Genomic DNA, 22714 nt, shown 5'->3' with positions numbered 1-22714 from the left:
GTCCTTGCGGCCCAAGAGAACCGGACGACAGAATTCAAGCAGGAGATACTCCAGGAGCTGCGGAGTGAGATCAGGGACAGACTGCGAGAGAGTGCAGCCTCCCTTGTGATCCAAACTCGGAGCACCACCACCAAGCCCTGGCCTGGATCCTAAAACCTCTGTGTTTAGTTTATTTAGTCTTTATTTTGTTTAGAAATTGCACAAACTTTGGGGCTGATTCAGATCCATTCATACTGGCCAGATTTGTCCCTGCCCCCGATGTTCGGTGAAGTCCCCGATGTTCGGGGCTTGCACGCAGAGCCAGATTAAGGTCTAAATGGGCCTGGAGCTGAAAATTATCAAGGGCCTATTATGTGCAATAATAGGGGTTGTGGCCAGCACCTAATAATGTGGGGGGCGTGACCAGTGTCCTGGTTGGGTGGTCAGCTCATGGGTGTGTCTGTATTTGTGTAAATACTTTTATTAATGCTTAACTAATTATATATGCCTGGAAAAGGCAGGGGGCTGGCATAAGAAAAATGCAGGGAGATATATTGGCGGGTGCACTCCAAAGGTGCACCCGCAGGATGCCGATGTCCTAAGATATTTGCGGGGTGAGCCGACACTCCAGTCATAAAAAAAAATACTGAAAGCTGAAACTTGGTAGACAACATTTCAGCACCTTTTATGTGGTCACCTAAGTTTACCACACCATATACCCCTTATACAAATCATGCAACACAATAGTAACCCCCTTATACTGTACTTGCCTTTTACACATTATGCCACACCGATTGAGCCAAAATTCCCACTATGGCACACAGATTGAGTCAAAATTCACATTATGTCACATGGATTGAGCCAAAATACACACTATACCAGGCATGTCCAAACAGAGGCCCTCCAGATGTTGTGAAACTACACGTCCCAGCATGCCTTGACATAGATTTAGCATTCCCTAATAGCAAAACATTGGCAATGCATGATGGGACTTGTAGTTTCACAACAGCTGGAGAGCCATAGTTTGGACATGCCTGCACTATACCAAACAGATTGAGCAATAATGCAGAATATGCTTCATAAATAGGCACGCATTAAAAATTTACACCATAATGCCCATTACATGTTAAGCCTCACACCATAATCTCCATTACGTATTATGCCAAACATCATAATGCCTATTAAAAATTATAAGTGTTGCTTACCTACTTGTTCATTGCCAGGGGTTCCATGTTCATTGCCAGGGGTTCCATGCTCATTGCCAGGGGATCCATGCTCGTTGCTATGTGGGATTACATGCTCATTGCCAACGAGGAATATATGCTTGCGGTAAGTGGGGGACAGCTGCCGCTGGGCAGAAATGACAGCCATTGACAGCCGGGCAGAGAGCAGGGGGCTGCCCAGCTGTATTCAGAGCACTGCATGTCCTGGACTAATACCCCTTTCATACCAAAAAATACAGGAATTTACCCGGGAATATGGTCCCAGGGTCATGCAGGGACATTCCCGGACTGGCCCCTTTTACACCAGCCTAGTCAGAGCCGACCTTAGGCATAGGCAAACTAGGCAATTGCCTAGGGCATTTGGAATGCCCAAGGGCATCAGCAGCTTCTGCTGATTAAAATGATATGCAGCGTGCCTATATTCTGTGTGTGAGTGAGGCTGTATCTGCATATGAAATAGTGTATTCATGGAAATCACTGTAACATAGTTCCGTATGCAGGTACAGCCACAGTCGCACACAGAATATAGGCATGCCGCTGGTCATATCAATGCAAATAATACCCCTTTCAGACAGAAAAAAAGACCCGGGAATTTCCCTGCTCTTGCCGTGTCGACCCGGGTTTTTCTTCTGTCTGAAAGGGTCAACACGGGTCTAAAGTTCCGGGACTTCGACCCAGGTATTTACCTGGGTTTTTCCCGGGTCTGTATTCCAAAAACCCGGGTCGCTGGCTATCTGAAAGGAAACGACCCGGGTTTTTGGGATTATTACACATTGTTAGGCACTGATTGGCTCTCCTGGTGGGGTGCTGGCTGATTGGTTGTGAGGATAGGCTTCTCTGATTGGCTGGGAGGGCATGGCAATGGAGCTGGCCTCTGAGGTCATTAGGGAGCTTAAAAAAGGATAGCATGGCCCACTGGTAGAAGCAAGAGGTGAGAGCTGCTGGCAGTGAGAGGGGAGGAGGATATCGGCAAACAGATTACTGCAGAGGCGGGCTGGGCCGGGGGGCAGAGTGCCACATGCCCCCCAGGCCGGTATGACTAGCTACTGGCTGGGCAACTGTGTGCATCTTGCACACGCTGCCGCAGCCCAGCCGGCCATCACCGCCGCAGCCGCCGGCCACCTCCGTGTGCTCAGCACAAGCTTCCTGGCCGTACGAAATAAGGTAACGGCCTCTCCCAAAATGGCCGCCGCCTTATAGGAGACAGACACTAGAGGTACTGCTATACCTCTAGTGTCTGTCAGAAGAGAACAGTGCGGCCAGCGCTACCCGGAAGTGCTGATTCGGGTAGCGCTGGCACGCTATTTAAATGGAACCCCTTGGCGACGAGCATGTACCCTGGCTCTCCACTGGCAAAGAATCCCCATGGTAAGAAAGAAACACCTGGCAAGAAGCATGTAACCCCTGGCAACAAGCGATATAGGTAAGCAGCATTAATATGGTATCATTATTTAGTTTAATGGGCATTACGTTATTGGCATTATGCTTAATGGAAATTATGGCATTTGGCATTAGGTTTTATGGGCATTACGTTGTTGGTATTATGTGTAATGGGCATTAAGGTGATGGCATTATGTGTAATGGGCATTACGGTGTTGGCATTATGTGTAATGGGCATTTCGGTATGTGGCATTATATGTAATTGGCATTAAGGTGTGGCATTATGTGTAATGGGCATTACGGTGTGGCATTATGTTTGATGGGCATTACGGTGTGTGGCATTATGTTTAATTGGCATTACGGTGTGTGGCATTATGTTTAATTGGCATTACGGTGTTGGCTTTATGTGTAATGGAGATTACGGTGTTGGCATTATGTGTAATGGGCATTACGGTGTGTGGCCTTATGTTTGGGCATTACGGTGTGGCATTATGTTTCATTGGCATTACGTCTGTGATGGCTTCATGTGTAATGGGCATTACGGTGTGTGGCATTATGTGTAATTAGCATTACAGTGATGGCTTTATGTGTAATAGGCATTACGGTGTGTGTGGAATTATGTGTAATGGGCATTACGGTGTGTGGCATTATGTGTAATTAGCATTACAGTGATGGCTTTAGGTGTAATGGGCATCACAGTGTAAATTTTTGTAACGCGCATTCGGCGTGCACTTTCCCCGTTTCTGTTGTATGTGTGTGTGTGTGTGTGTGGGGGGAAGGATTGTTTAATCCTTGCTGCATACTAGATGGGAGAGGATAGGGTGGTGAAACGATGGTGATGGTGATGGGCCACATGCTTGTGTTGCCCCCCAGGCTGAAAGTTGCCAGCCAGCCCCTGGATGACTTGGACAGTCAAAGATGTCACAGTGTACTCAAACATTGCAAATATACTGACAGCCATGTGAGGTAACATGTAGCTTCCAGTATATAAAAACAATAAAACTTGTTTACAACATATCCTTGTGTCATGCCATGGTTAATGCAATGCAGTGAGCAGTCACCACCCACTTTTGATGACCTCATCTCTGTGTGTCTTTAAAACTGTCCTATTCTTATGACACACAGAGTTTTGCAGGAAAAATCCGGCTTCTGTGTGAAAGGGGTCGACACGGGAAATACCCGGGTTTTTGTTCCTGTGTGAAAGGGGGTCAGCCCCTTGCTGCCTAGTTGTACCCGGGTTTTTGTATCTGGGAAATACCTGGGTTTTTGGGATTTTTCTGTCTGAAAGGGGTATAAGATGAATTTTCAGCAAAAAAAGGCACCCAAACTTAGCAGAACTGGCAAGGAGCTGCATGGCCTATTGAGGTTAGATGTATGAGGAAACATCTGTATCCAAACAGAGGCAGAGGTCACAGTGTTAGCGGCTGTGCGAGTGCTGTCTGCGGGAGGGTTGGTTGTGCAATAGTGTTCGGCATATGTGTAAGGGGCATTATGTGTGTCATGTATAAACGCATTATTAATGTGCGTCATATGTGTAACAGGCATTATGTGTGTCATGTGTATAAGGGCATCAATAATGTGCAACATATGTGTAAGGGGCATTATGCGTGTCATGTATAAACGCATTATTAATGTGCGACATATGTGTAACAGGCATTATGTGTGTCATTATGTGTATGAAGGGCATTAATAAAGGTTGGCATAATGTTTAAGGGGCATTATGGTTATAAGGACATTAATAATGTGTGTCATGTGTGAGGGGCATTACTGTGTGGTATTATCAGGGGTGCCGAGAGAAAGGGGTAGGGGGTACAAATTACCCAGGCCAAAGTCTGATGGAAGGGCCCAGTGGGGGCCCCGGGCCCTCTCCCCTTAAGTGACAGCAGCAGCTGCAGCTCTTCTCCTCTGCCCAGCACACACTGCTTTGTGCTGGGTTGCAGTGTGGCCATGGAGGTGCTTAAAATACAATATTTTCTCAGGATTTTTTTCTAAGGGTATAATGTGAATAATGTGAGGAGTAATGTACATAAGGTAAAGTGGTACTACACTGTGTGATGTAACGTAAATAAGGGACACCATCACATGATATAATGTGAATAAAGTTGCACTACTGTATGGCATAATTTGAATTGGGGGTATTATTGTGTGGCCATGCCCCTTCCCAGCAAGAACACACCCCTGTTTGGGCTGCGCACCGAATGTGTGCACTGTTTCTATTTAAAATATTGCGGGCAGGGGCACCAAAATGATGACTGCTATGATGGGGGTTGATGGTTCTGGGAAAGGGGAGCAGGGTCAGAGGCGGAACTAGTGGCGGTGCTAGGGGGCACCAGCCAAAATCTTGTCTAGGGCGTCATTTAGGCTAGGGCCGGCTCTGAGCCTAGTCCCTGCATTTTCTGGTGTGAGGGGGAGAGAAAACCACCCCCACCCCCCTTTAAACAACCAGCTATATCTTCGGAACCAACTGACCCATTTACATGTAGACTTCGAATGATTTTGGTCTCGTGAAACTGGGCCGTTTGGTTCCAGAGAAATCTGTCCTCAAACAACATGAACAGCCATGAAATTACATTTCGGAAATGAAATAAATTGGTTTACCCGCAATATCTCTAGAACCAATGAACCCATAGGGACCAGGTATCAAATTGAAGGCCCAGCGAATTGGGTTCGACTGAGATCAACCTCGAGCTTCTGTGATGCCAGAGGGGGGGAGGAACTGGCAGCCGTTGGAACCGGGTGGAGGTCGGAATTAGCGGGTCCCATGTTATCCTATGGGGAAAACGTTCCAGGTTTGCCTGGCGGTATCTCCGGTTCCCGGGGGGCTAGCGACGCTGGGCTGGGCTCTTTGGAAAGCCCTGGCCCTCAGCTACAACATGGGCCTATTTGGAGAGTGGGCCTGGAGCTGTAGCTCCATCAGGCCCATTGTTAATCCGTCCCTGCTTGCACGTACGCAGAATCATTCGATGTTGTACACACTAGATGATATAGTGAAGGATATCATTCAGAAAGCCCTTTATACATGATATCTTTCACTATATCCTCTGGTATGTATGGGGCTTTACTTGGTGGCTGGATTCCTTTTGCACTGTCTGCAAGGGAATTTGCAGCTGTGTGAAAATCCTCCTGCATGCTCAGCTGCAACCTCCCGCATACACGCCCACCTACACGCCCACCTACACGCCCACTTACACACCCCTCTTCATAGGAGTATGAAGCACCACCCACGAACCTCCCCCAGCACGCCTCTTCTTCAGCGCTTTGCTGCAAACTCTTCTGGCACATGGGTAGTACTTGTTTGGCGCATGGGCAGTCGGCATAAAAAAAAATGCTGTGTGGGGATTCAACAGCCATGCGACCAGGCCTGAATTGGACCCTGTATTCAAAAATACCGTGCATTGGGTCAAACACTGATGGTCGACATGGCTTGGTGGACACAAGAAATAGGCTGACCTGGGCTAAGGCCGACACAAGCATTAGGTCAACAATGGCAAGGTCAAAAGGTCAACATGAGTTTTTCACATTTTCATTTTTTGGGCGACATGTGCCGACAGGCACATTCCCTACCATCCACTAGGGCATGGAGGGAGAATAGAATAGTGTGCCGAGCGCAGAGAGGCGCCGTGCCCGAAGCACGAGGGGACGCAGCGCACTTTGACGGTGTCCATGTCAACATTCGGGACAAAAACCGTCCACCTTGCCATTGTCGACATAATGCTTGTGTAGAGGATCCAACCCTGTCGACCTTAGCCATGTCAACCTAATAACCCATACCCTTGCCTTGCACCATCTATCTTTACTTGTATTCCCGACCTCGCGGGGCTGCGCATCAGTATCGCGAGCAGTGCGGATTCACAGGCTTATCACCGTATACCCTAATGGGTTAAATTAATATTTGTTTTTCAATTGTTTCTTATGAATGGATCCTTAGCTCAGCCTGTTATTATGTGCCCTGTCCTCGCCATGTCCTCTATCATGTCTGTTCATGATACAATGATGGCTTTTTTTCTGAAGATTTGTGCAGTTTCCATGGCGATGGGAATAAAGGCACAGTTATTTATATGTCATGTCCTGGGACTGATGTCATATTACCGACGCCTCACTGTGTACGATGATGTCACAATATGCCCGAAAATGTGTGAATATGGAGACAGCCTCGTGCTTTTAAAGGTAAGCTACCACCCTGCTGCTTGTTACCCCTGACGATGGATGAAATAAACCGAAGACGTTATCAGACTCTATTGTGTCTTTAAAGTCCGTGTGTGATATATGTATGTGTATACTGTATATATATCAGAGTCAGGTTTTAAGGTGATTGTTATTGTTCTAGATAAGCTATTATCTGCCAATCACATTAATTATTGGCTGTAATAATACATTTCATTAATACGGCCATCATTAGTGGGATATTTTATATATGCGCTTATGCTTACATGTGCTTTGTATTTTTAATCGCTGGTCTCATATGATGGCCTATAAGAGACCCCAATGCCACAGTCTTTTCTCTTGTATAATACTGGGTTTTTGGGGACTCTTGGGAGTGCCACCAACATATAACATTGCACTTGATTATAAGGCTTAATTGATTTATGTTGGTCACGCAATTTTCTTAGAGGACCTCACTCAGGTTCATTCGCAACCACATATTTGTTTTCAAGGGGGCAATGTTTTTTAATTGCGCATGTGCATTTCAGTGCATGATGTGCATGTGCTGGGTGCCTGCGCCCACGGTGAACAGAATGGTTTGGAATCAGTGAAATAGAACTTCCTTGAGAAAGATCAGTTAGACCGTTAGGAATCCTTACCTTTATTAAATGTGTGTAGTTTAGTTGTCCGTTATGTGAGCCTGTAGCAGTAACATAAATGTACAGCAGGTGACATGCTTGTGAATTAGAGTGCAGTGCAGTGCAGCAGACAGATCATAGCAGTCATACGATACAGTGCATAAGGATGTATATAATTTAATGACGTATCACTGACAGGATAAGGCTACGAGAAACTTTAATCCAATAATAATATAGACACATAAAGCTGTGATCTAAGAGTGTGACAGAATATTGGCAAATTTATTTGATTGCTATCAACATTTGTGTCCCTGAACATCAAAGATCACAATATGGGGGTCATTCTGGTTGACACGCAAAGCTGCGAAATTTACGAGGCCTAGTACATACGGGGTTATTCAGCCCTGATTGAATGGCTGCTAATTTGCAGAACCCTGTGATCAGGGAATCGCTGGCCAGCCAGAGTGAAGTCTCACCCTGCACAAGGCTGCAATAAGCCTGTGAAGATGTCTTAGCCCTTACTTAGTGGCTGCGATGGATACAGGATGATCAGGGCCGGAGCTGATGTCACATGACTTCCCCTCAAACACCTGGGCACCCCCTGCCTTTTCCCTGACACACACTGACCACCCACAAATGCCGCTTCCTGCCAATCAACCTACGCCCAGCGATCAAAAAAGTAGCGCATGCGTACTATGGGCCATACACATGAGCAATCTATCAATAATTACCTGGCCTGCGAAATCACAGCAAGCGATCAGGTCTGAATAGCCCCCATAGCCTAGGGAATCTAAGTGCTATGCCTTGGAGAGCCCCAACCAATCAGCTCCTAACTGCCACCATGTTACAGGCTGTGTTTGAGAAAAGTCAGTAAGGAGCTGATTGGCTGGACGTTTATCTCTCCTTATCACCCTTGCATTTATCTCTTGTTAAGGCTTAATACATCTGCCCCACTGATTGGTTGATGGTAAATCTATCTCCACATTATCGTTCTCCGAGGCTTAGTACATCTGCCCTTGTATCTGTCTCCACTTTATCTCTGCTCACCTTAGCGGCAGATGCTGGTGACAGGATACAAGTGGAAACGTTCTCTACTCTTCATGTATGGACACATTATTAATGTTCCTGCCGATCCCATGTGCTCATTAGTTATTGTACATGTTCAGAGCCGGGAACTGAGAGCTGGAAACCAGCATCTCGTACATCCATAGATGTATGTTTAATATCAGTGAGGAACATGAATGATTCCACCAAATTCCACTGATCCAATTATAGCTTCCCGTTTATTTATATTCCGAGCCCTCCACGTCTGACGTCTGATTCCTATAAAGGGTGTTTCCCTATAGATTTTGTTCCTTCTTTTAGAAATATATTACTCGCTGTCAGTTCTCTCTTGGACAATATTGAGAAGTGTCTAGTCATCTTAGGATACGCCCTTCCGCACTGATTCATGACTCATTAATTCTCCATTCAGGGCAACCTAACCTCGACACGCACTTGTGGTCACAGGGATTACAAAGCACTTGACACAACACAGGATAATAACCTTCACTTGGAGTGTCGCCATACGAGGTCAATGAGTATGGGATAGTTCAGAAAAGTACTCAGGGAACAGATGCTTCATATGGGCTGCCCAATACTGTCCATCATAAGTGCAGGGTTTCCTACTTTTTGGCTGTCCGCTATGAAAGAGGGCAGCCAGCTAGAGGAAGCAGGGGGCGGGGCCAGAGAGCATGCTGTGGGCAGGGCTCAACAACTGAGCCTTGTGTGGGGGCGTGGCCATTGCTATTGCATTATTGTGGCCACGCCTCCTGCTGTGAAATGTCGGTATTACAGACTTGGCACAACGGGGGGCGGAGCCACAATGACACGATTCATGCTATCAGGTCCCCACGGTTCCCCCGCCGATGGCTGTGGGTATTGTGGGGGATTTGCCTCACCTTTTCTGGAGGGTAGGCAAGTATGCATAAATGCATTATTAAAGGGAACATAGGTAGTAAGGTGCATTCCGACAGTCGTCTGATGGCTAAGGGGCTGATCCCTTCAGCGTTGATCCCCTGAGTGTTGCAGAACATAGCGGAAAGGGGCTCAGACATATAGCTGCTTCCACAGAATCCAAGCCCAGATGGAGACACACTGCCATAGGCAGGAATAAGTGTCGATGGCAACTGCGATGGTGCGCCGATGGTGGACTGCCTGAAAGTATTTCCATATTTTTACAGCCAGCAGCTGGTGCTATCATGGGGCAGAAGAATTTACCTCTGGATCTGACTCTTGGGGTAAATTTACTAAGATGAGAGTTCTATTGAAGATAGGAGGTTGCCCATAGCAACCATTAGTTAATATATCCAGGGCATAGTCCGGAAGACATTATATTACTGCGTCCTTCTCTGCAGAGACACACATGCAGGTAAGTCGAGTTTGGCGGAGGTGTTATTGACCTGCTGCAGCTGCCTCTGGGAACCATCTCAGTATTGCACTGCTGTGCTAGAGCAGAACTCTGGCTCCTTGGGTCTCAGTGATTGATTGATCCTGAACTCTTATCTCCACGTACAGTTGTCCACAGGTCAGTATATTTAAAGGGAGATCACAGCTTCGGCACTGATGCGTTTTGCTCCTGTATGGGAGCTTTATCAAAGAGTCTTTGATAAAACTCCCGTACAGAAGCGAAACGCGTCAAATCAATCATTTCATTTGGACCTAGATCACCAACCTGAGGCAGCCCAGGCAAGAGCCTCAAAGCACCCCAGGCACAGAGTTTAGGAACCACTAGACTAGGCCATACCACCTAGCCATCCTGATTTTGTCAGGATAGTCCTGTTTTTCGAGCACTGTCCTGCAGTGGGAGAGGATATGAAAGACCCTCTCTCACCCTCTGCTCTGTAGATAGATGCCAGGCACACATGCGTGGCATTTGTTCACTGAAGAAAAGTTTCCGGTGCTGAAAATGGGAGGTTGCGGGGGTAGCGTGTGGCACTGCATTTCCTGTAAGGCCATGCCCCTTGCAAGGAGGTCAATTCCTTTTTCCAGATGTTCTGCACTTGAAGAATATTTGGAGGCAAGACCTACATGATGTCGAATTGCTTAGGACCCTCTGGGGTTCTTAATCCAGCCCGAGCAAGAAGTGCACCCCATTACAGACCAGTTTCACCTCCAGAGTTGTAGTGTAGATGAACTCAAAGTGTATATAACATTGCATCGCCCATAGGGGTTGATTCAGGATCACTTGTATCGATCCAAATTCATCCCCAGCCCCGATAGTCGGGGCATCTCCGAACCCTTGACAGCGAACGGCTTCAACGAGTTACACACACACCAGGCCATTCGCTGCAGGGAGGGGGGGCCAGGGGCGGACACAGGGCAGGACCAGCGGAATGCCCAGCGTTTTATGGACTTAAGCCGCATGCCCTGTCTTCGTCCTAGTGCTCGTTAAAAAAAGTCAGGGACCATCGAATGATTTCACCTGGTAGTGAGTCGATGTTTTCTCTTACACATCCCCTTACATGTTACTGAGGGTATTCGGTGGTGGTGGTGGGGGGGGGGGGGGGGTGGAGCTGTTCAGGTGGGCGGTGTCAAGCTGCTCGTTTTGCAGTGAAGGGTCACTGGTTAATGAGCTGTACTGAATTCCTCCCATAATGTACAGCTGCAGAACATGTGCACTAAGAAAACTCCCAAGAAACGCTCTGCAATCAGGTGCACAGTCCACTCTGTACGGGTTCCGGACAGTTTCCCGTCAGTCGGCATCCCGACAGTCATTACCCCAACATCGGGAACCCGACAGTCAAAGCCTCTCTCGGGGTCCGACGGCCACCGGCTATTCTCCCTCGTGGGGGTCCATGACCCCCATAGAGGGAGAATAGAATAGCGAGCGTAGCGAGCTTTGTTGTGCTTGCCCCACTGTCTGAGTCTGGCCAGTCGGGATCCCGACTGTCGGGACTAGGGATTGAAAAATGCCCGATCCTGGGATCCCTGGATTCCTGGGATCCCGGGATTGGCTTCCCTAATTAAAAAACCCACCCGGCCGCCCCGCATATTTACATACATATGCGGTGCGGTGTGGCTGGGAGGGTGGGCAGCGGATCACTGATGCCGGGAGGCGGGCGGGTGAGAGTGAACGGCCACATAGTGAAGCCACGGGTAGGTGGGCGGGCGGGTAGGCAGGCGGGCGGGACCACCCTAGTCGGGACCCTATACCACACCCCTCTGTACCAGGCCTGGAGTTACTAGACACAATGCCCATCACACACCCTTCACTCTTTCAGCAGCTGAATGCATGTGAAAACCCATATATTTAACACTTTTATGATCAGACAGAGGGCCAGATGTATCAAGCTTTAAAAAGTGATAAAATGGAGAGTGATAAACAACCAGCCAATCAGCTCCTACCTGTCATTTTTCAAACCCAGCCTGTGACATGGCAGGTAGGAGCTGATTGGCTGGCTGTTTATCACTCTCCATTTTATCACTTATTGAAGCATGATACATCTGGGCCATGGAATTGACCTTGTGGCCCACTGGGGTTCTACTGGAATCTTGTCAATATGGACCCACCTACCGGCAGCCGTCTCTTAGTAACGCTGGTTACATACAGCGCGATCCTGCGTCCAGCTTGGGATCAGTGTATAATTTGTCCCAGAAACAGATGGTCAGATTGGATGAGAACCAGACATTTGGGCCTGGATCCAGGATCTGCACAATGACGGAATAAAAAAAAACTGGATTTGTCTATGAATAGAGCTGTCCGCTCTCCTGAAACTCATGTACATGGCTGGATGGGCTAATTCTGGGTGCTCATGGGCTAATAATACCAGTGACGTTGGGCGCCATATTTCTTATTGGCGTCTACAAGTTCTGGCTAGAAAATATTTTATTTATAGACATGTTACTGTACTTTATTTCCTGTAATTCCTGGTTACTGTCTGACACTTATAATCGTCCCTGTTTATGATCTCCTGCTATTTTCTGAAATTAACATATTGTGCCCCAAACGTACGCAGGATAAATGCTTGGTTGAGAAGGGCACTAACGTCATAATTGCGTACATTTTCAGAGACCCAAATGACAGGTTTTTTTGTGTCATTTTCGCCCCGCACCCTCCCCGAAGACCCGCAAATTTCTGGCATTTGACGCTGCAGGGGGGGGGGGGGGGGGGCTTTAAGATACATGCAGGAGACTTGCCCACCTTCCTGTAGGCCCAGGCTGGCACTCAGTCATCAGAAGCTCCACTTTTTCCTTCTGATACTCTTCCCTCTTCTATCAGCAGTCACTCAGACATCAGAAGCTCCACCTCCTCCTGCTGAGCCCCACCTCCTACTGCTGCTACTCTTCCCTCTCCTCCCAGGCTGGCACTCAGGCATCAGAAGCTCCTGAAAGGTGGCTTAGAGTACGAGGGGGCATGTGTTCCCTTCCTTAAGGGATTATTCTGGATGATGTCACAAAAAGGGACAGCAGAAGAATGTGGCAATTCCCCAGCCCTGATTCTGCAGTCCTCATTCAGTGACAAGTATGAAGAACATTAAATTACATTGTATTTGCTATGTGTGTATGTGTGTGTGTGTGTGCGTGCGTCCGTGCGTGCGTGTGTGTGTGTGCGTGTGTATGTAAATGTACGTATGTGTGTGTGTCACATATTTGCTCTCAGTATTGTCTCTCTGGCTGTCACATATTTGCTCTCTGTATTGTCTGTCTGGCGGTCACATATTTGCTCCCTGTATTGTCTGTCTGGTGATCACGCAGGTTGCAGAGGGAATCAGTGATTGTTATGCTATTGCACATTCATCATTGGCTGAGATTTAAACCACAGTAATATAACCAGCGTTGAGTTTAATCTCCTCTACTCCCTCCATCCAATCACCCCCGTTTACTGTCATCACCCTATAATCCACAGGACAAATAACGGTAGCAGGAAATTGCCTGTAACTGGGTAGGCTATGAAAATCATACGCGTCATTCGTGGTACAAATTGGAATGGGGGGCAGTGGCGTAAGTTCGTCCCAGTTGCCCGGAGGCAAGATAAAAATTGACGCAAGGGGTCAAACATCTATCTTGCTTTCGGACCACTGTGATGAAGTTACACCCCTGGATTGTGCAGACCCTCTTGTACCTCCGCTGGGCCTATTCATGCATTTTTTTGTATGCATACACAGTAAGCGAACGTTGATAAAGCATACATATGCCAGAATCTGTGCGAGTCTCTCGTTGTGTTTAGCAGAGTATCACTGTGTGTCACAACAGCTGACACACGAAACTCAGGATCGCTTCCTCGGATTATCCACATTTTCAAACTCCTAGGGGAACAGTAAGAAAGTTCATTATTCGCGTGTGACCGAGTTAAACTAAGAAACATTAGGCGGTTCAGAGATGGAACCATCGGAGTGCGGTCAGACAGGAAACATATTAAACGTGTTAATGCTCTGACTGTGACTCAGTGACATTTTATAACAGCGCACTGTGTAGGTCACGGAACCGTTCTCTCCTCTCAGGATAGACACATATTGCCAAATGGGTACTCTTTACCTAGAAGGGCGCCAGCGATTGAAATCGCGGTCGTCGGGGGTAAAAATCGCGGTCATCGCGGGCATCGCGGGTAAATCGGGATGACCGCGATGCCCGCGATGACCGCGATGACCGCGATTTTTCCATAGGGAACAATGTTAAAAAGGCTGATTGACCGCGATTTTACTGTTAAATGGCTCAATGGACCCGATTTGGCCATAGGAATCAATGTTAAATGGGCCACACAGCCCATTAACCCTTCAATGTCCCCCCCAATTTTTAACGCCACCCCACGATCCACGTCAACCCGAAGCGTGGCGAGCGCAGCGAGCCCGCGAGGGGCGGCGGTACGCGTCCTCCGACCTTTTCATGCCCTACTATCCACTAGGGCGTGGAGTGAGAATATAATAGTGTGGCGAGCGCAGCGAGCCACCGAGCCCGAAGCGTGGCGAGCGCAGCGAGCCCCGCGAGGGGACGCGGATACCTTCACAGGTAGACGCGTCCCCTCGCGGGCTTCACAGGTGTCGGCGTCGCCACGGACACCTGTGAAGCCCGCGAGGGGACGCGTATAACTGTGAAGGTATCCGCGTCCCCTCGCGGGGCTCGCTGCGCTCGCCACGCTTCAGGCTCGGTGGCTCGCTGCGCTCGCCACACTATTATATTCTCACTCCACGCCCTAGTGGATAGTAGGGCATGAAAAGGTCGGAGGACGCGTACCGCCACCCCTCGTGGGCTCGCTGCGCTCGCCACGCTTCGGGTTGACGTGGATCGTGGGGTGGCGTTAAAAATTGGGGGGGACATTTAAGGGTTAATGGGCTCTGTGGCCCATTTAACATTGATTCCTATGGCCAAATCGGGTCCATTGAGCCATTTAACAGTAAAATCGGGTCCATCGCGCCTTTTAACATTGATTCCTATGGGAAATCGGGAGCATCACGTCCTGGGCATCGCGGGTACATTTATGGCCGGCCGCGACGCGACCGACACGATTTCCATGTTTAACATGGGTTTCAATGGGAAATCGCGGTCATCGCGTCGGTCGCGTCGCGGGCACACATAAATGTACCCGCGATGCCCGCGACGGATGCCGTTCTAGGTAAAGAGTACCGCCAAATGTACATGGAAAGCTAGTTACACCTTTCATCTTTTATGTATATACAGTTCCCAACTGATTATAATATGACCAGCAACTATGTTGGTGCCAAATGACTGTAAAAAAGCAGAGACCTATCGGCTTCCATGCAGCCCTAGAGGATGAGTATGGTTCTATTGTAGCTAATGGGAGGGCATAGATACCCTCCCATTGGCTAGAGCCAATAGTCTGACTATCTACGTCAAAAGTCGATAGGTTGACGACTCAACACCATGTGGTTGAAATTGCCATGGTCAACATAACAAAATGTCGAGATGGCAATGGTCAAAAAGGTGAACATGATGGTTTTTTTTTTTTTGTTTTCTGCTGTGTCGACCATTTTGATGTCAATCTTTTGCTTGTGTCAACCATTTGGTATTTGTGCGAGAAAAGAAGACTCTTTTTGGGGGGGCATTCTTAATTTCTCACTATCAATCATATGACTTTAAAAAAAAATTGATACGTAAGGCTACAATATAAAAAAGTATCTTGAATAACCTTGACTGGTAGCTAACGGGAAAGTTTGTTCCCCTTTAAATGAATAGTACAGAACTGACTAATCTGCTGGTGACGTAAAGAATTTAAACCTTTCTGACTGAATCATTCTGCTGTGAGAAATGTATACACCTACAGTATATCATGTATGCTATATGAAGCACTGAAATTATCTGCAAATAGAATTGTCCCTTCACCAGCGCTTAGGAATAAGATTGAATACATATGACTCTCCTTTCAGATGTCATCAATTATATGGAGAACTCCAAGGTTCCTTCAACCATTCAATGGTAGACTTGATTGTATTTGTAAAAGATAGAAATACAATAATTAGCGTAATCAAGTTTAATCACAACATTCATATAATACACATAACACTTTGTTTAAAAGATGCCAGGCGGCTCCCCGGGCAGGCTAGCTGGTCACCCAAACCAAGGCATGTACATGCCTTGAAGAAGACCTTAAGAAAAGAAACGCGTTGGTTGATACACAGACTAAAGGAGTGCTAAATGGCGCTGTTGCTGTATCCGGATTGGGTGACCAGCTAGCCTGCCCAGGGAGCCGTCTGGTATTTCCGTCTACCCAAGCCTATTTTGAACTGTTTTCTTCATAGTTCAATAGCATATGGTAAACACATACTTTGCACTTTATTTACCTGTGGAAAAACTTTTTAAGCATCTTTTAAACAAAGTGTTATTTGTATTATATGAATGTTGTGATTAAACTGGATTACGCTATGTTATTGTATTTCTATCTTTTACAAATACAATCAAGTCTACCATTGAATGGTTGAAGGAACCTTGGAGTTCTCCATATAATTTATGACATCTGAAAGGAGAGTCATAAGTATTCAATCTTATTCCTAAGCGCTGGTGAATGGACAATTCACTTTTCTATTTGCATTTGTACAGTATGTCTTTGGGATTAAAGGACGGTACCTGAAGTAGTTCCCTGTCTAGCTGCTGTGTGCTCAACAGTATAATTTTTCTAACTGAAATTAACTGTATGTTTATATGGAACTTCTTTCTCTCCGCCTGGTTCAGAGGCAATTTCAGCCATAAGGGAACCTATATAATTCAAATTCAATTCAATTCAAACGTACTTTTCAGAAAAAGTACGTATATTTAATTAGTCTTTTAAATTAGTAGATGGTATTGGGGACTTGAACAGAGCCATCACGATCGCATGTCTGGATGGCTGCCTGTCATTTGTCTATTACCATCTATTTTTCTATCTGTGTGTATCTTTTGCTCATTATCAATATTGGCCTTTTAAAGGGATATTAATAAAAGTTATATTCTACTTTATTTTGAGAGCACGTTACCAAAACATATCCCAGAACCCCCAAAAAAAGAGTCTTCTTTTCTCCTTGCACAAGTTATTTAGGCTAGAGGAAAAGGGGTATAAGTGTTGTAAATATTGGCTGAGCTAGAATACAGCACAGGCAGTCAGTAAGACATTGTTAATTATTTTTTGTAGTGTAGGAATTAAGTTACATCTATTGTGTAAGTGTGTCGCACTGGTGCTGCACTGTCACTTCACAGGCTGTACCCCACTGCACCTTTGTTGACATACTGTTGACATACTGCAATAAAAATAAGTGGTTTGACTCGCTGCTTTGAGTTGTCATTTTTTTTTTAATTGCTCCTTTTTTCCTGTGTGTTTTGTACCCCACTGCGCCTTTATTGACATAATAAAAAGAGAGACTCGGTGCTTTAAATTGTCATTTTCCAAAAAATAAACAATTGCTTTTTATAAAAGCTTCATGACTTGTAATAACCACTTAATTTATTGACATAATAAATATTAGCAGTTTGAATCAATGGGAGAAATTTACTAAGATAAAATTGGTATAAATGGGTAAAATGGGTACAAATTCGTACCCATTCAATGTGATATACAGCCGGACCCGATGCCTGATTTGCCTTTTTCACGAACGGCAACTTCAGCCAAATTCGGCTGTATGAATAAACAGACCATCGATAGAACTCAGACGTACAGTATAATGGCCATGAGTTCTATCTGATCGGCTAATATATACAATCATTCGTATAGCTACGAATTCAGAAGTAAATACGACTGGAAAATAGACCTAATTTTCCAGGTGTATTTGGCTGAAAAGAGTTTTTGGGGAACCACTTTCTGGCTGAGCCAGAGAGAGTGTCCCTGTATGGGGCGCAATAAACAAGGGCTGCCTTACTAAGTAGCAGCTGCAAATAACCAGGTGTGTCGATCGTGGAACAAGATAACCAAAAAAAAAAATAAGGACAAGTATGCAGCGCTGATTTAAAAATGTACCAATTACGTTGGATTGACTTTACAAATTTTTATATTTCTTAAAATGCATGAAAATTGAATACACACTTGTATGGGATATATTACATGAAAAAAAAAAAAACAATAAAAACATTGTTTAAAAAAACATTGTAAATCTCATCTAAAAGCGTAGTGGGGGGACTCTTTAAGTGGGTATTTGTATGTCCTCACTGGCCGTTCCTAGTAATGCCTGGAGAATCAATGGACCACCTCTATACTGGTTTAGAGTGGTTATATTTACCGTCCACCTGTAGGATTGGGGTCATGGATCCAAATGATGATAGGGTTGTTCCTTTAATTGGTCCAAATGTCCTTTTTATATCCAATTGTGGTGTGGCTTGCACCTTTGGTGGTATTCGGTGGGCAATAGGGTTCTGGTCCGTCCAGGCTGGTTCGGGCAGCTGGTTTGATGTTTGGGGTCCCCCTCTCTCTGCACAAGTAACATCTATCCCACCTGCAGTGCACATGGTTCTGTCCATCTAATGAGGACTTTGTCAGAAAGAGTGAACCAAAATAATCCCCTAAGAGGTTTGGGGTCCCCCTCTCTCTGCACAAGTAACATCTGCCCCACCTGCAGTGCACATGGTTCTGTCCATCTAATGAGGACTTTGTCAGAAAGAGTGAACCAAAATAACCCCCTAAGAGCCTGGGGCTGGTTATAGCCGGGTGGGTAATCTGTACGCCGTTGTTTTTTGTTATATAATTAGTTTTCCTAACTTTTACACTGAGAAGTATTGCAGGGATCTTTGGCTGATGGTAAATACGTATATATGAATCTGGAGAATATGGCAGCTTTGTAAATTATCCGTATTCTCCATTGGTATTTTTGGGCCGATCACCACTGATCCTGGCCATAATTGGTAAATTTACCCAATGCTTTGAGTTTTTATTTAAAAAAAAAAAAGAATGACTATATTTTTATTGCACAACTTGTGTCTTGAGTGCATCGATATGGATAACAATTAAAGAAGCGTGGAAGCAGCAACTAGCTACTAGCACTGCAGCTGCTACCAGTCATAATAGTACAACACCTACTAAAGGAGAGTGGAATTGATTGGAAATTAATGTTATTGAGGTTAATAATATTTTAGGAATTAAAAAAAAGCCCAAATAATGTGATTTTAGCTGTTAATCTCAATCTTTGAAAAAAAAAATACAGATCCAGAACCAAAACCAAAATGTGAGGGCGGTTTTGGCGAAACCAAAACCAAACCACAATGTTAATATAGATCCAAAACCAATACGTGGGGTTTGGCGCACATCTCTCTGATTCTCTCTGACACAGTGGCAAATATCCAAAATGACTTATGTAACAAGAGCATAAACGATTTAGGAAGTGAAGTTGTCCGCGTGGGTGGGTGCAGTTTGTGCCCTTACGGCTGCAGTAGGATTCCCACAAGTGGGTGTGTCTTGTCTGGTGAGTGTGCACGGACAGGCAGACAGTCTGATGTTGTGGCTGTTTTTGGGCACACCTAGAAACGCAGTTACATTCAGATGTCTCTTGTCAGCTTCCTTTATTACAAATATACATCTGGTAATGATTTACCAAATGTCAGGAAGCGTGTAATTTCCCGGTGATTTGCAGCAAAATTGGTACTTTTACAAAACTATCAAATAAGCAACAAATTTTCAATGCAACAAAAGTGGCACAAAACCCTCCCACATAGAGAATGTGTGCCACACCTCCACCAGCAGGGGGCGCTCATTATCAAACATAGGGGAAAAGGATACGGCTGCTACAGTGGGGTACAGTCACTAGGTTGAGTCTATTTAGGTGGACATGCATTGGGTCAACAACTGAAGGTCGACAGAGCATAGGTCGACACCTGAAATAGGTTGACGTGGGTAAGCAGGGTTGGAAGGTCGACACAAACATTAGGTCAACAATGGCTAGGTCGATAGTCAAAATATCGACATGAGTTTTTTCACATTTTTTTCTTAACCGACATGTGCCAACAGGCGGTATTTCATGCCCTACCATCAACCATGGTGGGAGAACAAAATAGTCCCAGTTTCCCAAGATGATGCATAATGGGGTGTGAAGTGTGACCATGCCCCTAAATAGATGCACCACAAGGGGGGGGGGGCGCTTTGGGGGCTTACAACTTACCCATTTCTTTGGGAGGTTGGAGAATGGTAATTGGGCAATAAATGCAATGCATTGGGCAGTACGGACGGTGCAGGGGCGTAACTATAGCACCGCAGCCCCCGCCACCGCGGGGGGGGCGCTGTGCATGTGGGGGCGCTGGGGGCTGCGGTGCTATAGTTAACCCCCCCTCAATCCCCCGCAGACTTACCTATCGCGCTGGTCCCGGCGGCTCCGTTCTTCTGCTGAGGACCACCACAAAATGGCCGCCCCCATATAGCACACAGTTCTCTGAAACTGTTTGCTGTATGGGGGCGGCCATTTTGTGGTGGTCCTCAGCAGAAGAACGGAGCCGCCGGGACCAGCGCGATAGGTAAGGCTGTGGGGGATTGAGGGGGGGTTTGCATGGGCGGCGGGGTAAGGGTGCTCGGCGGGGCGGCGGGGTAGGGGTGCTCGTCGGGGCGGCGACGGGGGGGCGCCCCCCCCCCTAACGGCGGGGGGGCGCCCAAAACGTAGCTACGCCACTGGGACGGTGTAATGGTTAGCATTACTGCCTCACAGCAGACAGAGGTCATGGGTTCTATTCACACCATGGCCAAATCTGTGCAGAGTTTGTATATTCTCCCCGTACTTGCATGGGTTTCCTCTGGGTACTCCGGTTTCCTCCCACAATCCAAAAATATACTGGGAAGCTAATTGGCTTCCAACAAAATTAACCCTAGAATGTCTGTGTGCGTGTACATGTGGTAGGGAATATAGATTGTAAGCTCCACTGGGGCAGGGGCCGATGTGAATGTTTAAATATCCTCTGTAAAGCGCTGCGGAATATGTGTGCGCTATATAAGAAACTGCAAATAAATAATAAATAAATGCAACCCCAAAAAGTACATTAGGGATAAATAAAAATTTGAATGAATTTTAGACTAAAATGAAAGGGTTTATCACTGGGTTCCAGGCTTATATGGCAGAACATCTTCATGCGGAAACGAAATAAGAAATAATAACAACATAGTCCGGCTTTGAAAGTATAACACATAATCTCGCCATAAACTAGCCAGGCCAGCAAGTGATCTATCTAAGTAACCAGGCTGTTTAGATTATGGGGCCCCTTACGGTACACGGCCCCCCAGGGTTACCCTGGATACTCAGTAGGTCTGTGTGATCAGTCATCTGTTTCACTGATACATGAAGGGAATCCTTTTAGAGACAGCGAGGGAGGCTTGGAGACTTTCTCCTCTCCCAACACTGAGTCATGTTTAAGCAGACTTCAGTAGCGTCAGAATTGGGAAACACGGATATCAGATGCCAGAATTCTTTGATCTGAATACAATTGTAAAGTAAATCGTACATGATAAAACAAAGTTAATGACAATTGTGTCACAGACAGGGAAGTCGTTACTGTCAGAGTGTCTGTAGTTAGCGTATTGCCCATCATTACTCCAGTGAGATATTTTATACTTCCAGATCAACCGTCAACAATCAAAAGATCGACATCACATTTTCAACATACGTTAGGTCGAAGGTGACAGAAGGTCATTTCTTTTTTACGTTTTCAACAGTTTTAGGGTTAGGTTTATGCACAAGGGAGAGGGTTCGGCTGCCAAAGGGGAAGGTGAGAGTTAGGCACCGAAGAGTACAGATATTGTTAGGCACAGGGGGAGGGGCGGATAATTTTAGGCAATAGGGGAATGTACGGATGGTGTAATGGTTGGCATTACTGCCTCACAGCACTGAGGTTATGGGTTCAATTCCCACCATGGCCCTAACTGTGGGGAGTTTGTATATTCTCCCCGTGCTTGCATGGGTTTTCTCCGGGTACTCTGGTTTTCTCCCACAATCCAAAAATATACTGGTGGTTAATTGGCTCCCAACAAATTAACTCTAGAATGTCTGTGTGCGCGTACATGTGGTAGGGAATATAGATTGTAGGCTCCACTGGGGCAGGGACTGATGCCCCTGTCTCCCCCCACTCATCTCCGCTCCAACGTTTGTACGCCGGAGTTTCCCTGCTGCCGCTGCCTCCTCTGCCTTATCCGCCTGTCACATTCAGCAGTGACGTTGGCGGCAGGCTGGGGGATGTTCGCGGCGGCATGGGAGCGGCATGGGAGCCTGAACGCTCCCGAGTCTCCCCGAGCCGCGCCAAACATACCCGAGCCTGCCGCCGATGCCACTGCTGCTGTAAAATGAGTTGCAGCTGGCAGCATGGCGGCCGGGTCAGGAGAGCTCAGGCGTACGCCGGAGCAAAGGTGATGGGGGGGAGTCCGGGGTGTGTGTGTGTGTGTGCGCGACAGACGGGGGCTCTAGAGGTGCTGCGCAGGAGGGTACGCAACTATGGTTATACCAGTGTGCACTTATTGTATATTATACATTCTGCATCTGTCAATTGTACGACTCCTTTAATATTAACTATGCATTATAGTGATGGAACACTGAAACCAAATGGGGTGCAATTTGGAAGCTCAGAAACATACAATATAGGACATATATTGTATATTTCTGAGCTTCCAAATTGCACCCATTTGGGTTCAGTGTTCCATCACTATAATGTAAAGGTAATATTTCCAGGCATACCACCCAAGGGGTCCAAATAGACCAAACCCCTTTTTTGGCGCATGTTGTTGGCTCTTTAGTTTGACTACAGATATTTTTCGGCTCTTTACCTCTGACCGGTGGCCACCCCTGCACTAGGGGATGGATAGAGTTGGGCACTAGTGGGGCAGTTAAGGTTAGGCACTATGGGGGTGGTGAGAGTTAGGCAATAGGGGGATGTTTAGAGTTAGGCACTGGTCGACGGTTAGAGAGGCACTAGGTGGACAGTTAGAGTTAG

Source organism: Crinia signifera, chromosome 5, assembly GCF_055691185.1.
Source record: "Crinia signifera chromosome 5, ASM5569118v1, whole genome shotgun sequence".
NCBI classification, from domain to species: Eukaryota; Metazoa; Chordata; class Amphibia; order Anura; family Myobatrachidae; genus Crinia; species Crinia signifera.
Note: the sequence above shows the minus strand (reverse complement) of the source record.